Genomic DNA, 16,940 nt, shown 5'->3' on the forward strand with positions numbered 1-16,940 from the left:
TGAGCTGGGCCCTGGGCGGCCCGGAGGGTGCATCCTGCTCTCTGCAGTGGGATGTCTTAGCTAATCGCCCTGCACCTCGGCTTCCCGGCTGGCGGCGCCCTTGCAGGCTGCAGGGCCCTGCTGGCTTCTGCCCGTCCTGCCAGGGAGCGGGGACGTTTTAGCTGGCGTCACCAGCACCTGGACGGGGCGCACAGCGAGGGGCTGGGGGCTGAGGGGCGCTGGCCCTGAGAGCTGCACCCGGGTGGCTCAGGAGAGCTGCCTGACGCCCGCCCGGCTCTGCGGTGCTGATGGCACGGTGAGGGGCGGTCGGGATTAGCCCAGCCACAGGCCGGGAGCCACCGGTGACCTCAGGGCTCGGAAACCGCCCCCCCCCCTCGGCATCCATTGGAGTTTTAGCTGGAAACCACCTTCCCCTGGGGGCTGCAGGTCGTGGGGGGCCGGGCAGGAGCGAGCTATGACCCGTCTCGGCTGGTGCTTTGGCTCGGTGATCCGCTGCGGGAAGTACCTCTTCTCCTGCGTCCTGCCCCGGTGCTTCTGCCGGCCCAGGAAGGTAAGGGGGCATGGGACAGGGACGTTGCGGTGGGGGGAGCCTGGCTTCGTGTCGGCAAACATGGTAGCCCCAGGGGAGCCCTGATTTTCAGGGGTGCACCGTTGTGGGAGGAGGGGGCGGGGGGCCGGCTATGGAAGGGCAAGAGGTTGGCAGCTGGGGGGGATCCCTATGGAATGGGGCATGTTGGTGGAAGAGCCCTCGTGTGGCCCGAGCTGGCGTGGTCTCGGATGGCAGGGGCAGGCCAGCCCGGCTCTGGGGTCTGGGAACCAACTTTCTCATCCTGAGACCATCTCCACGTGTCTTCCTGCTGGCCTGTCGCCACCCCCCCCCCCATGGGAGGGGACCCCGCTGGGGGGTCCTTGGTCTGGCCAACAAAGGGGGCCAGTTGTGCTGGTGGGTGCTGGGCTGAGACCCCCCCAAACTCATTGCACGCAGCCCCTGAGCAGCCAGGGCTGGGTGGCAGCTGGGCAGAGGTGCCCTCTCCCATTGCTAGTCCCTTGAGGTGCCCGGACCCTGCCACTCCCCCTCGGTGGGTTTTAGTCGGGCAGCGCCCAATGCCGGGGCCTGCCCAGGATGGGGGAGCTAAGTGGGGGCTGGGGGCAGGGCTGATGAGGAGGGGGGGGGGGGGAAGTTGGTACAAATCACCGGGGCCCGGCGGTCCGGAAGGGGGCCCGGGCTCCGGTTCTCTCCCCCCCCCGCTTCCCCGTCGACCCTGTTTAGCTGGTCCGCTCTTGCTGGGGGGGCCCGAATTTTTTTTTCCAACCAGGGCCCGAACCTGCTCTTGGCGACCCTGGCTGGGGGACCTGGCTGCATGGTGTGGAGGCAGGTGGGGAGAATGGTGAGGGGCCTGGGGCAGTGTCCCTGGGAACAGAGAGTGAAAAGGGCCCGACCCTAGAGAAGAGACTGGATTGAATCCTGATTGGGAGAGCAGGAGATGCTCGTCTCTCTCTCAGCAGGGTCGTGGGGGCAGCTGCTGAGCCTGAAAGGTGGCAGGTTCGATAATGACTCAAGTCAGTGTTGTTGGCCTGGGGAACTCACTGCCACAAGAAGCTGCTGAGGCCAAGAATTCACCATTCGGAGGGGGGGACTGGACGTTCGTAGGGATAATAAGAACAGCCAGAGTTCTAACGACTGACAATCGAACCTGGAAAAGGGCCTGGGGGACATGGGAACTGCAACCCTAGCCCAGCTGTTTGGGACAGGAAGTGAAGTCCCTGGAGGGGGCCAGGACACTGCTGTCCTGCTTCAGCGCAGGGGGCTGGATGTGATGACAGCTCGAGGCCCCTTCCAGCCTGACAGGTCTGCAATTTAGTGACTCTCCACCCTGCAGTACTAGGGGTTCTCCCCAGACGTCGCCCGTTCAATCAATGCTGTGACCTGCGGCTGCAGACGGAACGGGCGTGGGTGCAGCTGGGTCCATCTGGCGCTAGCTTTCGTTGATAGCATGGGCCTGTGCTTGGCCTTGTTAATGTGCCCAGTAACCACCCCCTGCTCCCCCAGCTGCAACTGGGAGATTTAACTTTTCGTTCTCCTTCTAAAGAGCGTGTGTGTTTTCCCCCCCACGCCCTGCCCACCCCAGACCTGCTCTGTGTCACTTCTCAAACAAAACCCAGCCGGCATCTTACAGGGGGACATTATAAAGCACTGGCTCGTGCCAAGGTGTCCCCTGCCCTCTAGTGGTTGGACTCGGAACTGCACTGTTGCGTGTCCTAGACTCTATACTGCTAACAAATGGGGATTCTCTGTGTTCTGTCTCTGATGGGGATGCAGAGTCTGATTCGCAGCTTCCCCTTGCTGGCTGGATCTTGATGCCCCCAGCTGGCTGCTCCCTGTCGGGCAGGGCTAGCATCCAAGCGGGAAGAGATGCCGCTTTGCAGGTGACCTGCCCTTAGGTTGGGGAGCCTGATCGGAGCTCTGCCCCGCCTCTCTCGGGGGTTGACATTTGATGCTCTGGCGGCAGGCGAACCGGAGCAATGAAATGTTCTTCCCTGACCCTGTGGGATCCGCTGATGCCTCTGAAACCTGAGTGATGCGCTGACCCTCGTCTTCGCCGCGAAGAACAGCCAGTGTCTTTGCTGCTCGTGAAATGATCCGAGAAATCAGATCTGCTCCCATCCTCGTGCGGCAGCTGGCAGGATGGTGCATGGCTGGGCCTGGAGGGCGTTCCCTAGCACTTTGGCTATGTAGTTGTAGCTGCCCTGGTGTGTGTGTGTGTGTGTGTGTGTGTGTGAGCGAGCACTGACTGCCTTCCTTAAGTGGGGTTGACTCAAATGTGTCTTAGCTCCTACGCTGCTAAAACCAAAAGGCGATTCTTCTGAATGTAGATAGGACGGCTGGGCTGGCGAGGCAGGGGCTGGCACGTGGGGGATCTGGATTCAGTGCCCAGCCTGTGGGAACTTGGGCCTGTCGCTGCGTTTCTCTCGCAGTCTGTATAATGGTGATGCTCCCTTTGTTTAGCCTGAGCGCTCCTCAGGGCAGGGCCGGTCCCTTGCTCTGTCTGTGCAGCGCCCGGCGCCCCCATCTCCGCTCCTGTCAGATCGTAATTCACAAGCTCCGCCCTCCCTGTGACGGGCCATGTTTCAGGTGGCTGGAGGCATGTGGGTTGATCTCAATCCGTTACTGGTGTTTCCAGGCCCTGCTGCTCCTTTATGGCCCAGTCCTCGCTGGCACTTGCAGCTCCTCTCAGTCTAACGTTGCCTGTCGCTTTCACGGATGTGCCGCTAGATCTGGGATGAGCTCCGGGCTCTGTCGAAGGCATCCTGCAGCAGGGAGTCCCGTGGGTCACAGCGCTGAGAGCAGCCTTTAAACCCGGCCTGGTCTGAACGTGCCACCCATTCGGTTCACAACGCAACCCCGTGTTCTCCCTATTATGGGATGGCAAAGGGGGCGGGGAGCAGAGTGGGGGCTGGGCTGGGCTCTGGGCAGTGTCACCAGCATTGGTTGGGGCGTGACGGGCGATCAGCTGGGGCTGGAGCCAATCTCCCAATGACGTGAGAAGCTGCAGCCTGTTAGTGGATTTGAGCTCTTTGGTTGGCTGTTTGCCCTGCCTCTGGGGGCAGAGCAACCAATCAGAGCTGCTGCAAGAAGCCAGAAGAGCCCCGCCCCCCTCGAGAATGGCTTCAGGTTGCTGGAAGGAGCAAAGACCCCAGCTGCTCAGGGCAACTCCTCTCCTGCTCCCCCTCCCCTGCTGTGAGCAGTGGGGACAGGACGGCGCTTCTGCCTCCTGCAATGCAGGGGGGACGAGCCCCCTCTGGAGCTGCCCCGACTCGAAGGAGGAGAAGGGACCACGCTGCAGCTGGCCCCCCAGGGGTTGGAAGCGCCCCAGGCGGAGCCGAGGGGAGGCTGGGGGGACAGAGCCAGTGGCTAGCCAGGGTTCATGTTGTCTCCTCCAAACACGCGCAAGCAACCAAGAGGGCGACAGGGGGGTCCCAGCGTGTTCCCACCAGGGGAGGACAGAGGTGCTAGGAGGTGCTGTGCTGCAGGAGGGGCTGTGCGTCCTAGGGAATGTAAAATGGACCCCTGGAAGATACTCAACGAGTGGGTTTCTGAGGGGGGAGCTGTTCAGATCCGACCAGGACACCACAGCTAAGCTGGTTACATGAATTTGTCTTGCCTGAGGGTCCTTCTGCAATTCCAGGCAGGCTGTGAGGAAAGCCAGTGGTAGAGCATCACCGTGTGCTGTTAGGTAGCTCCTGTGTTCTGCCCCAGAAGTTGCTGCATTTCAGTGTCAGGTGAAGTGCTTTGGGCAGGACGAAAGGTCCCGGAGAAATATTTATCACCACTTTCCGAACAATTAATCGATCCTCCAGCAGCCCTCTAGCTCGGGAAAGGTTGAGGCTGTGTTACAGCTGGGGGAACTGAGGTAGAGAATTTGTGACGCTGAGTTGGGGTCAGATCTTGGGTGTGTTCCTTCCAGCGCCCCAGTCCTGTGGTGTGGCCTGTCGCGCCCACTTACCTACCCTGGAGCAACGCGCCATCTGTCGGTGCTGTTATCCGTGTGCTCTGGTGGGCCCAGCGACGTGCCGGCCGTGGCCCAGAGCCTGTTTGGCCGGGTGATACAAGTGCAGAGGAGATGTCTGAATGCAGCCGGCTAATAACCGTGCCTGCTGGCGTCTCCCTGGAAATCTGCCCGCAGCCTCCCAGCCGTGTACAGCAATGCAGCTCGCTGTCAGGCCCGGGGACCACCCTGCAGGGTGGCTTCTGAGCCCTCCCGTTCAGTGCCGAGAGAGCGAGAGGCTGGGGACGGCTCCCAGCACCGGCGGCCACTCGGCATCCAAGACACCCGCAAGTGTAGCGGTCAACATGCTGTCGCTCCTGGGGGGTGTGTGTGTTCTCCCCTCGCTGGAGTGTTGGGCTTTTGGGCCAGGGATGTGTTTATTACGTGCGTTTGCAGGGCCTGATGCGTGATCTCCGCTGGTCCGCCCGGTGAGCATCGGCGTTCTAGCTAAGCTAGCCCCCACGCTCCCTGGTACGCTGCAAGCATGCAGGCCGGCTGCGAGGTCTGGCTGTCTAATCCAGCCCTGCCTCGGCATTCCTGCCCATCGCTCCGCTCTGCGTGGTCCCGCTTACGAGAGGAGTGGCAGGGCCAGGCTTCGCTCCTGCCGCTTTCGTGACAAACTACTGGGGGGGCTTCCTCGGGTAAAAGACCTGGGGATTTATCTCCCCCTTCAGACTGTGCAGCAGCTGTCAGAGGAGCCTCGGCGCCCAGCCCGGGAGAGACCTGCGGTGTCCTTAGCTCTTACGCTTTGTCTCCCCGCTTTGCGCTGCCTCCCTGGGTGTCTGCACGGAGGTATTTCGCTTTTCACTCTCTCCAGCCTGGCTTCCGTCTCGTAACCTGGCACCGTTCCCAGAGTCAGGTGAGCACGGAGCACCTGACGGATGCCGCAGTGCTCGGAGGGCTGCCCAGCGCGCTGGGTCATGACTAGACGCTGAAGGCAAATCCAGTGCTTTCCACCTGAAGTGGTTTTGGCGTGGCTGTGTGGTCCAGTGGTTAGAGCACCAGACTGCCGGCTGCGGGGCCCAGGTTTTATTCCTATCTCTGCCAGGTGACCTTGGGCGTGTCCTTCCTTTGGCTTGTCTGCTTCGCTTGGGAGCGCTTCAGGGCGCTTGCTAGGTGCACGCCCGGTGCCGGTGACGTGGGGCTGTAGCAGTGAGCTAGGCCTGGCGGCCGCACGCTGGGATTTGGGACTGCAGGGCCCAGGTTCAAGCCCCACTTGGTGATGTGCTGCCCATGTGGGCTGATCCAGCTGTGTGAAGCACCTGAGTTGTCTCCCTGCTGCCAGATTTTTGGGAAGGACGAACTCTCCCCCCTCCTTGCAGAGACACCCCTGCCCGCCCGCTGCCCCCCACCCCCCAGCTATTGGGCAGTTCGCCGTTGTTTGTAGCCAACGGTGGACATGTTTTTTTGCATGGGGCAATGGTAAGGAGAAAGTGGGGGTGGAGCCTTGTTTGAAATTCCCTTTCCTGGTTCCCACTGATGCCTGAGATTCATCTGGAAAGAATCTGAGTCTCTACGAAGCTCTTCAAATGTTCCACAAGAAACCCCGCAGTTGCCCGAAGCGGTAAAACGCTTGTGACGTTCATCCAGTGCGGTGTAACCTTCCTCTGCAGGGCAGCTTTTATGCCCGCTGCATCCGGGGGGGCTTCGGGGTTGGGGGGCGCAAGACAGCAGAAGCCGTATGGTGTAAATTACTAACTGCACCGGGGGGGGGGGAAGCCTCGGAGGGCGAATAAATGAAAGCAGCTGCGTCCCTGGGTGAATAACGGAGGGAGGGAGAAACGAAGAGGCGTGAAAGCAATCTGTTGGCACGGGGGCCGGGAGAGGAGAAGGAGCGGTCACGAGGCACAGGAGTTGTAGGGAGGGTGTTCCAGAGAACGGTAACAAGGCCTTGCCTGATCCAGCATCACAGCTGGCCCCTGCCTCAGTTTCCCCTGTTTGTACTTCTCAGACTGCAGCCAGCTACTTGCAAGTCCATTAATGCCAAACCCAGCAGGGAAGCTCTACCAGGCCCATGCTGGTCCTCTCCCCGATCTTCTGGCCCCAAGTCTCCCCATCTCCGGCAGAGCATGCTCCCTCTTCTAGGCTGCGATCCCCCACTAGCCCCAAGCCGGGGCTGGATGACCAAGCACGGGACAGGGCCAGCCGACCCCATGCCAAGAACGATGCCGTGGGGATGTGGAGGAGTTGCAGGGGAGTTTGGGGCTTGAGGAGTGGGGGGCAGGGGAGTGCAGAGAGAGGGGCCCGGAGATCGGCACCTGAGCCGGGAGGTTTGCAGCCGAGGGTGGTTTTCAGGGAGATGCTTTATTCACATTTGGAATGAAATGCTTAAAAGGTTGCAGAAGTGACATGGGAATACATCCCTGGAACATGAAAGACCTTGAGAATGGGGGTGCGTGTGTGTGAGAGAATGGGTGAGCGCTGCCCTCTGTTGGCTGGAATCAGAATTTTTCGCCTATGTGTCCTGAGCCCTGTACTGCTAACCATAAATGGGGATTCTCCTGTTGCTCAAGTGCCAGAGGCCTCCCTTTTGGAACGGGAGGATCCGAATGATGCCTGGCGGTGGCCTGCCTGGAGCAGAATTTGGCCCTTGCTGTCAGTTGCAGTGGCTCTGGGACGGGGGCAGCGTGGGGAGGCCAGGAACGTGCTAGGCGGTGCTTTCACAGAGCTGGAAGGGGCCTGGGGCTGGCAGCTTTCTTAAAGAGCCGGAGCCGGTCTGGTCTGCGAACTATCCTATCCGGGACGGCAGAGGCCAGTTGCGTGCTGGAATGGCCCGTCCTGTGGCTAGCTTGCCGGGACCTCGGCGGTGTCCTATCAAAGCTGCTGCGTCAGCACCTCCTGGCTCTTTAATTAAAGCCGGGCCCTGCACGGCTCTCTGGCTGGCAGAGTTACTGTCTGCTAAATGAGATCTTCCTGAGTGCTTTTCACTGGGAATTAATCTTGCGGCTGTTGGCAGCTTAATGGCTCGCCGAGATGCTATCGGCCGGTCCCCGTCTCGCTTTTCTTGCCTTAAGTAAGATGTGGGGCTGCCCTCGGATCCATGGGGCCTGGCGTGGGGCTGCTCTGTTTGATCTTCTATAGCGCCTCCCCCCGCCCCCCCCCTTTCCAAAATAAGAGTCCGAGGGAAGGAGCCCAGCCCTGAAATCGCATCCGAACGGTGCTGTGCCAGAAGGGAGGTGATCTCGCTTGTTTCGGATCACGGCACTGTCTGCCCGGGGCCGGCAGGGCCATGAGCCATCTCTGGTCTGCTTGACTCTCCAGGGGAAATTTGGCTTGAATCCCCCCGGCCCCAAGTTTCTGTGTTATAGTAATTTAGCAGCTCTTCCCACTAATGGATTCATCTTTACAACCCCCTGGGAGGCAGGCCAGGGCTGTTATCCCCCTGTAACAGGTGGGGGAAACTGAGGCACAGAACTGATGGGACCGGCCCAAGGTCACCCAGGGAGGCTGGAGCAGAGCTGGGAGTGGCACCCAGCTCTCCTGAGTCTCAGCCCAGTGCCTTACCCACAGGCCGGCCTCCCTCATTTGCAAATGTCCTTGAGACCCCAGGAGCCGCTAGAGGGGTGGTGAGTGGTTTGGGGCTACGCTGGGACTCAGCTCCCTGCTCTGCCATGGACGCCGTGTGACCCATGCCTCAGTTTCCCCATCTGTCCAATGAGGACATTACAACCGCCCTGCGAGCTAGGGAGGTGCTGAGGATAAATCCAATAAAGATTGTGAGGTGTGGGGGCCAGATAAACACTTTGGGGAGATGGCGCACTCGGGTTCTGGCTCAACCCTTTCTGAGCCCCCCCCCCGCAGTAGCTAACGATGCTGCCTCGGGGGTGGGTAACGAGGCGTCAGTGGCTGATTTGCTCCCTTGGCTAAAACGACAGCGTGACGCCTTGTGGTGTCTCTCCCGGTGCTCGTGCTCTGATATGCTGCGTGTTACGTGCTTTGGCACTGGGTGTCCGAGCTATGGACCCAAGTCCTGTCTCCTGCAGCCCCCTCCTCCAGTCCCCAGCCTCCAGCCTGTGGATCTAACCTCTCCCGTCTCACTCCCCTCCTGTTCTCTGGCCGCGCTGCGGCCCTTTGCACCCCCTTTGCTCACCGCAGCGGGGTGAGCGCCCGGCGGATTGGAGGGGAACGCAGCACATGAGGATGGCGCAGGGACACTGGATTTCTTAAGGAGGGGGCTTGATTCTAATGCGGGAGAATCCCGGCTGCGAGCGACGCTGGTGGGCCGAACGCCAAGGGGTGTGTGACACAGGCGGGGGGGTAGCAGCGACCGCCGGGGTGGGGTGAGGGACACCGAGCGAGACTCACCGGGATGTGGTCTCTGCCTGTCACTCGCGCCAACCCTGCCTCTGGCCCTGCTGTGGAGGCTTCTGGGAACCGGCTTGTCCCAGAGGAAGGTGGCTCGGGGCGGGGGCACGAGATCACCGCTGGGTGTGGGGGACGGTAGTTTGGGGTGCTGGGGGTCTGAACCGGGCTGGCTTTTGGCCGGGGAATCTCTGGGGAGGGGGTGGCTCACAGTACCTGGCTTCTCTGGCCCCCTGAGAAGGGTGGGGGCTGGCTCCCCACCCCCCTGGCCCCGTGCGGCTCAGCTCGGTTGCTAAGTGGCCAGTTCGCTCGCTGACCTGTCCCAGCCGGCGCCTGCTGGCCGGCAGGGGACCCTGGCCTGCTGGAAACCAAGAATGGCCGGCAACGGGGTGTCCGGCGACTCCCCCCTCTAATGAGCCCTAAATCACGCTAATGGCCCGCGCCCACCGTCCCTTGACCCTTCCCCTGCCCCTCTGGAGGGGCCCGGCCTCTGTGCCGCTGAATGGGCTGCGGGGAAGATTTATGGAGCCGATGGGACTTTGTGACGGCGCCCGCCACGCCCTCTGCCTTACAACGGGCCACCTGGGCCAGCGCCAGCTGTAATTAGCGAGCCAGCACTGACGGATGAGGCCTGCGATGGCCCCCCAGCCCGGGAGGGGGTCCCTGGGGAAGGACATGGCCCCTCCCAGCCCCAGGACTAATGAAGTCCCTGATTTAGGGACACGTAACCAGATGCTCCGGGAAGGGTCTGATCTGCCTTTGTGTGGGCTGGCAGGGCTGCCCCAGCTTTGTGGGGGGGCCCAGGCCTGGAACACGGTATCCAGCTGGGGTACCTCGTGCCTGGAGGGCGGTTGGCAGCCCCGAGGGGGTCAGGGACGAGAAGTGATGAGGGGCCGTGGATGGGCGGGGAAGCGGTGGCCAGGCCGGGCGTGTGCTGGGCGTTGAGCCGTCGCTGGCATGGCACCCAGGCAGCCCCCCAGCGTAGATGTGATCTGCCCCGGGGGCCACTGGTTTGCAGCTGCAAGAGGCTGTTCTGGTGCTGATCGCGCTGCCCCGGGATGTATCGTCTCGCCGTTGGGCATTTACAGCAGCAAGTTCCAGCGGTGGCTAAAATCCCCCTGTAGACGAGGCTGTTTCCGGCCGGGCGACGTGGCCCCAGCGTGTGGGGGTCTGGAAGGAGGGGGAGGGATTGATCGGGGGCCGGGGCGAGAAGGGTCTGCCTTTGGTGTCGTGGGTTGCAGAGAGCCACGGGCTGCACTGGGCTGGGGAATTGTCTCCTCTGGGGAAGGGGTCAGAGCCCCGCTGGCACAAATGAAACCAGTCCTGTCCCTCTGAGCTGCTTGAATTCCCCCTCTTGTGCCCAGCTCCGCTCAGAAACGCACCCGCGTCTCCTTCCCTTTCAGCAACCCCCCTCCCCTCCCTGCCCTCTGCTCCCAGCAAGGGCTGTCTGCTTATAAGGCCTTCATCACCCTAGCTCCACCTCCTCCCTTAGGCCAGGTGCTCAATCGCTCCGTGCCTCAGTTTCCCCAGTTTACAAGTGGGGAGCCTAACTCTCCCTTCTGTCCACACCTGGGGCACTCAGCTGCTGACAGGGCCCTAGAGAGCCCCGGTCTCTCCTTGGCCCTGGAGAGAATTGGTCATGCAGACAAGGGCTAGAGCTGGGCTGCTGGGGAGGTGGTGAGGGGCCAGGGGGCACAGTGGGGCCCTGTGAGCCCCTTGGAGCTGGGGAGGTGGCCAGCACTGGGGGGGGGAGGGTTACCTGGAGGCCATTTGCCAAAACTTGACCCAAAGACGGTGGCAATTCCTCTCTTGTCTCCCCCGTTCCCTGCATCCTTTCCCCCTGGGCACACTGAGTGTGCTAAGTTGGGTGACCCCCTCCCTGCCTCCTGTCGCTTCTCCTTCACCTACCTGGGCAGGGGTCCGGGCAACCTGGGACTGTGTGGTTTGTAGCCCCTCCCACCGGGGCTCTCAACCTCTTCCATGTTCTCCCCCCTGCCCAATGCCCATCTAGCTGCCCCCCCACCCCCGGTTAGCCAGACGGGAAGGGCAGGGTGGCTGCGGCTCCCCCAGGCTGAGACTTCACGAGCCAGAGGAGGGGCTTGGGATTGCTTGGGAGCAGGTCTAAAGCCCCAGGGTTTGGGGCCAGCAAGTTCTTCACGGGCTCTCTGTAAAACCCACCGGAGAGTCCAAGTACTGTGGGGCCCCAGGACGCGGCCCAAAGGCTGTAGGCAGAGACCCCCCTCGCTCTTCTCCAAGGCCCCGTGGGGTTTCAGTCCTGGGTCTCTGCTGGGCCCCCAGGTGCGAGGGGAGCCACGCCGCTGCACCGGGGCCCAACAAGCTCCCTGCGCTGGTGCAAAGCGAGGTTTGCACAGGTGCAGCACGAGGGGTTTGCATCCGTGCGGCTGAGCCTCATCCGGGGAGTTCTCCCCCGGCACAGCCACCCCCGATGAGACCAGGCTGGAGCCTCTGCACGGTCCTGGCCCCCCGTCCCTCCTCCAGCCCTGCCTGGCAGGTACCTGATTGAGTCAGCCATGCTCCAGCACTGCTCGTTACCGGCCAGTTTCCCAGCTCCGGTTATAGTGGGTGCGGGGTCACAGGTCCTTCGGTCGGTGTCTTGGTGGGGAGCAGTGCTCGGATGCTGATCCGGACTTCCCCCAGCTGTGGGGGTGTGCACATCCGGGGCTCTGGTTTGGGCCTAGCTCCTGTCAGTCACTTGCCCCGTGGTTACCGGCGTGCGCCTCTCTGGTCCACACCCACTAGCAGGGCCGGGAAGTAGTTGAAAGTGAAGCCCCTCCTTGGACCTTTGCCTGCTTCTAGACCGGCCTGGAGCCCAGCAGAGGCTCGGAAAGGTCTGGAGAACCTTTGCTGGGGGCTTTCCTGGCCGCTTCTCCCTGCCCACCCCTTCCTTGCTAGCTGACGGAGCAGCAATTGGAAGCAGGGAAGAGTCCCCCACCGTCGCTACTTCGAGCGCAGCCCGAGGGGGCCCTTAGGAGAACTTGCAGGGCTCGCTCCTGGTTTTGCAGAGCCAAGACCCAAGAAGTGGCCGGCCTGGCTTTGTTCCCTCGCTGCCTGCCTCTGCGCCGGATAGCACCTTTCCTGGCTGACCGAGGGCCCTGTTGGTCTGGGAATCTCTGAAAACCACTGTAGGCCTGGCCTACGCGACAGGGTTAGGGCAGCGTGAGCTGCCTCGTGGTGACCTGGCTGGGGAAGTCAAGTGCCTCTCTTCGCTGGTGTAGTCACGCCGCCTCCCCGAGCGGTGTAGGGCCCTGGGCAATGTAATTAGTTCCGTGTAGACGCCGCGCTGCTTGCGGCGACGGTTACTGGCCTCCGGGAGCCGTCCCGCGCCGACAATCGACCCAAGCGCCCCTGGGAAGACGCACGCTGCCAATGCGAGGAGCCAGCGTGCGCCCCCAAGCGCTTTGATACCCGACTGCCATGAGTCAGGTGGGCGTCATTTTGTAGTGTAGACGTGGCCGGAGGGACGGGGAGCTGCGGATCCAAACAAGGGCGTCTGGGTGGAGAAGGCGGGAGCTAGCGTGGCCGGTTTGGGTTGGCCGTATTCCTGGAGGTTCCATCATCTTTAATGAATGATTAATCTCCATTTCCTGGAGGGCTGGCAGCCCGGCTCTGCTGGGCGTTGAATTCTCGGGGCGGGAATGGGCCCTTTTTATGGGAGGGGAGCGCCGGAGAAACCAGCAGTAAAAGCACTTGCGGGGCGATAAAGAGCTTTAATGAGCCGCAGGCCCCGGGGAGCTGTAAGCCGATAGCGAAGGGGAGAAAGCAGGGGTGCCAGCCGGGGGCGGGGAGGGAGGTTGGGATCCACGCCGAAAGCCTGAGCCGCTCGGGCTGGGAACTGCGGTTGGAGCTAAAGGGATTTCGCTGGTTTTCTGCTGAGCAAAACTGTTTAGGTGGTCAGGGCGTCGGGACGGCAGCGGGTACTGCAGGGTCTCTCAAATACGCTAGGACCGGCGCCGGTCTGACAGCACCGTAGTAACAGCACCGTTCTCCCCCTATGTGAGCCGTAGTGGCACCACACCAGGCCCTTCCCAAAACACTCTGCTATCCCTGCCCGGAGCTGTAGCCTGTCGGATCCTCACCGCACTGGGCCCCCCGATGGATGGGGACAAGGGGGAAGCCAGCCTCTCAGGAGGTGGAGCGGTGCTGGGGGCAGGGGAAGCCTGTAGGTGCCGGGGTGGGAGCCTGCGTCTCTGTAAGGTTTTTGGTGATGTCCAAAGTTTTCCATTTGTTTCCTCCCTAAGGAAGAAACTGAAGGTCACTGGGCACGATGCAGGAATTCCTGGGCTAGGTCTGTGCTCTGCGGCGGGCAGGAGATTTTTTTAGTCAAAGGAAACGCAGTGGATCTAATTTACCTCAATTTCAGTAAGGCATTTGATACAGCTCCACATGGGGAATTATTAGCTAAATTGGAAAAGATGGGGATCAATATGAAAACTGAAAGGTGGATAAGGAACTGGTTAAAGGGGAGACGACAACGGGTCGTATTGAAAGGTGAACTGTCAGGCTGGAGGGAGGTTACTAGTGGAGTTCCTCAGGGATCGGTTTTGGGACCAATCTTATTTAATCTTTTTATTACTGACCTTGGCACAAAAAGTGGGAATGTGCTAATAAAGTTTGCGGATGACACAAAGCTGGGAGGTATTGCCAACACAGAGAAGGACCGGGATATCCTACAGGAAGATCTGGATGACCTTGTAAACTGGAGAAATAGTAATAGGATGAAATTTAATAGTGGAAAAGTGCAAGGTCGTGCATTTAGGGATTAATAACAAGAACTATTGTTATAAGCTGGGGACTCATCAGTTGGAAGTAACAGAGCAGGAGAAGGACCTCGGAGTATTGGTTGGTCACAGGATGACTGAATCGACAATGTGACTTGGCCGTGAAAAAAGCTAATGCGGTCTTGGGATGCATCAGGCGACGTATTTCCAGTAGAGATAAGGAGGTGTTAGTACCGTTATACAAGGCACTGGTGAGACCTCATCTGGAATATTGTGTGCGGTTCTGGTCTCCCATGTTTAAGAAGGATGAATTCAAACTGGAACAGGTACAGAGAAGGGCCACTAGGATGATCCGAGGAATGGAAAACTGGTCTTATGAAAGGAGACTCCAAGAGCTTGGCTTGTTTAGCCGAACCAAAAGAAGGCTGAGGGGAGAGATGATCGCTCTCTAGAAATATATCCGAGGGATAAATACCAGGGAGGGAGAGGAATTCTTTAAGCTCGGTACCAGTGTGGACACAAGAACAAATGGATATAAACTGGACATCAGGAAGTTTAGACTTGAAATTAGACGAAGGTTTCTAACCGTCAGAGGAGTGAAGTTCTGGAACAGCCTCCCAAGGGGAGCAGTGGGGGCAAAAGACATATCTGGCTTCAAGACTAAGCTTGATAAGTTTATGGAGGGGATGGTATGATGGGATAGCCTAATAAATGGCATTTAATTTGTTTTTGACTACTAGCGGTAAATATGTCCAATGGCCCATGATGGGATGTTAGATGGGGTGGGATCTGAGTTACTACAGAGAATGCTTTCCTGGGTGTCTGGCTGGTGAGTCTTGCCCACACGCTCAGGGTTTAGCTGATTGCCATATTTGGGGTTGGGAAGGAATTTTCCTCTAGGGGGGAGATTGGCAAATGCCCTGGGGGTTTTTCGCCTTCCTCTGCAGCGTGGGGCACGGGTCACTTGCCGGAGGATTCTCTGCACCTTGAAGTCTTTAAACCACCATTTGAGGACTTCAGTGGCTCAGACATAGGTTAGGGGTTTGATACAGGAGTGGGTGGGTGAGATTCTGTGGCCTGCGTTGTGCAGGAGGTCAGACTAGACCATCATAATGGTCCCCTCTGACCTTAAAGTCCATGAGTCGCTCAGGCTCGCTGATGGCCCTTCGGGAGGGGTGTGGCTGAGCTGTGGCGTTCAGCTCTGGGTCTCAGCTCCCCCCAGGCTGGAGGGGAGACTGGCTCTAGAGCAGGGGCGGGCAAACTTTTTGGCCGAGGGCCACATTGGGTTTCCAAAATTGTATGGAGGGCCGGTTAGGGGAGGCTGTGCCTCCCCAAACAGCCAGGCATGGCCTGGCCCCTGAACCCTATCCAACCCCCCCCCCCGCTTCTCGCCCCGATGGCCCCCCCGGAACCCCTGCCCCATCCAACCGCCCCTGATGGCCCCAGAACCCCTGCCCCAACTGCCCCCCACCACCCCACCCAACCCAACCCCTCCTCTCATTCCTGACGGCCGCCCCGGGACCCCTGCCCCATCCAACCACCCCTGACAGCCCTGGAACCCCTGCCCCGACTGCCCCCCGCCACCCCACCCAACCCCTTCTCTCATTCCTGACAGCCACCCCGGGACCCCTGCCCCATCCAACCGCCCCTGACACCCCTGGAGCCCACGCCCCGACTGCCCCCCGCTACCCCACCCAACCCCTCCTCTCATTCCTGACAGCTGCCCCGGGACCCCTGCCCCATCCAACCGCCCCTTCTCCCTGTCCCCTGACAGTCCCCGGAACCCCTGCCTGCCTCCCACCGCCCCATCCAACCCCCCTCCTTCCTGACTGCCCCCCCAGGACCCCTGCCCCCATTCAACCTCCCTGTTCCCCACCCTCTGACCGCCCCACCCCTATCCCCACACACCCCTGAACTCCTCTGCCCTCTATCCAGTCCCCCGCTCCCTGCCCCCTTACCGCACTGCCTGGAGCACGGTGGCTGGCGGTGCTACAGCCGCGCCGCCCAGAGCAGCAGGACAAGCAGCCGCACCGCCTGGCTGGAGCCAGCCACGCCACCGTGCAGCTCCTGGCACGGGTCAGGCTGGGCTCTGTAGCTGCGCTGCCCCGGGAGCTCACAGCCCAGAGCATTGCGCCAGCGGCGAGGCGAGCTGAGGCTGTGGGGGACACAGCAGGGGAGGGGCCGGGGTAGCCTCCTGGTGCAGGAGCTCAGGGGCTGGGCAGGAGGGTCCCACGGGCCGGATGTGGGCCGTAGTTTGCCCACTCTAGGGTGTTGGTTTGGGCCTCTCCCCAAGCGGTGCCCAGATCGAGGTGGGGTATGTGGCGAACACCCTGCCCCTGCCCTCCCCTCCCCCAAGACCCTACCTATGCCCCGCCCCTTCTCTAAGGCCCCACCCCCGCTCACTCCATCCCCCCTCCCTCTGTTGTTTGCTCTCCCCACCCTCCCTCACTCGCTCATTTTCACTGGGCTGGCTGAGGGGGCTGGGGCGTGGGGGGGGTGAGGGCTCTGGCTGGGGGTGCAGGCGCTGGGGGTTTGGGATGCAGGAGGGGGCTCCTGGGACCGAGGGGTTCAGAGGGTGGGAGGGGAATCGGCTGGGCAGGGGTTTGGGGTACATGAGGGGGGGGTGAGGGCTCTGGCTGGGGGTGTGGGCTCTGGGGTGGGGACAGGGATGAGGGGTTTGGGAGGGTGCTCCAGGCTGGGACCGAGGGGTTTGGAGGGCAGGAGGGGGATCAGCGTTAGGGCAGGAGGTTGGGGTGCGGGTGTGTGTGAGGGCTCTGGCTGGGGGTGCAGGCTCTGGGGTGGGGCTGGGGGTGAGGGTTTGGGGTGCAGGAGCGGGATCAGGGCTTGGGCAGGGGGTTGGAGCCCAGGAGGGGGTCGGGGTGCAGACTCTGAGTGGTGTTTACCTCAAGCAGCACCTGGAAGCAGCGGCATGACCCCTCTCTGGCTCCTACGCAGAGGTGTGGTCAGGCGGCTTTGCGCGCTACCCTGTCCGCAGGTGCCGCCCCCGCAGCTCCCTTGGTTGCGGTTCCCAGCCAATGGGAGCTGCAGGTGTGGCGCTTGGGGCAGGGGCAGTGTGCGGAGCCCCCTGGCTGCCCCTAGGCGTAGGAGCTGGAGTGGGGACATACCGCTGCTTCTTGGGAGCCGCGTGGCACGGAGGTGCTGACCGGAGCCGCCGGGATCCCTTTTCGACCACGTGTTCTGGTTGAAAACCGGACATGTGGTCACTCTATGCTCGCCGTGAGTCACGTGCCCAGAGCCCACCCAGCATCATCCCCCAGCCAGCTCCAGGGACCTCCTGCCTGAGCCCTGGTCCTGGGGGGCCCGATCCTTCAGGAGCCTGCACCAGCCTCTC

Source organism: Chrysemys picta, chromosome 11 (assembly GCF_011386835.1).
Source record: "Chrysemys picta bellii isolate R12L10 chromosome 11, ASM1138683v2, whole genome shotgun sequence".
NCBI classification, from domain to species: domain Eukaryota; kingdom Metazoa; phylum Chordata; order Testudines; family Emydidae; genus Chrysemys; species Chrysemys picta.